This window comes from Branchiostoma belcheri, unplaced genomic scaffold (assembly GCF_001625305.1).
Source record: "Branchiostoma belcheri isolate BF01 breed outbred unplaced genomic scaffold, Haploidv18h27 scaffold269, whole genome shotgun sequence".
In the NCBI taxonomy this organism is placed as follows: Eukaryota; Metazoa; Chordata; class Leptocardii; order Amphioxiformes; family Branchiostomatidae; genus Branchiostoma; species Branchiostoma belcheri.
Window position 1 is genome coordinate 4,996 of NW_017803875.1, and position 652 is coordinate 5,647.

Here is a 652-nt window from a genome sequence, read left to right on the forward strand (position 1 = left end):
TGATCATATTTTTCGATGTCGCAAACTACCCGGCCGGGCCCCGGCTTAGAAGTGGACCCAAGCACTACCGTTATTATTTATGACTGTTGAAGTATTTGTTTACTGTTTTGTTACTTCAATTTTCCATTGATTGGACAAGTACATCAATTATTACTCTCAGTTCAGACATATTATTTCTATTATTTGACCTCTGACCTCGAATGCACTTTTATTTCTCAATGCTGTTTTTTTTTTCAAGTTTGTCCTAATTTCAACATAATTTTGTATGTTTTATCTATTATCATTATTGCTAAAAGTTATTATCATTATTGTTCTTATTTTATTTTATGTTGCTGGACTCCAGGAAGAATAGTATGGAATTTACCATACTAATGGAGATCTCAATAAACAAGAATTCGGAGATCTCAAACCTCCATGAAATATGTGAGTTTTTGTAAATGTTTTTACACAGTACACTACACTACAGTACAGAACAAAGTAACACAGGTTTTTGTCCTGAAATAGGACAGGCTGTCAACTCAGTTACATGTAGGCTATTCCAGAGGGAAAACCTCATCAATCTAACCGGGTAGGCGCGCTGCCTGACCTCACGTGTTTTGCGTTAGAGGAAGTCTTTGACAGCTGGTGTTTTGTTGCATAAAAATTATATATA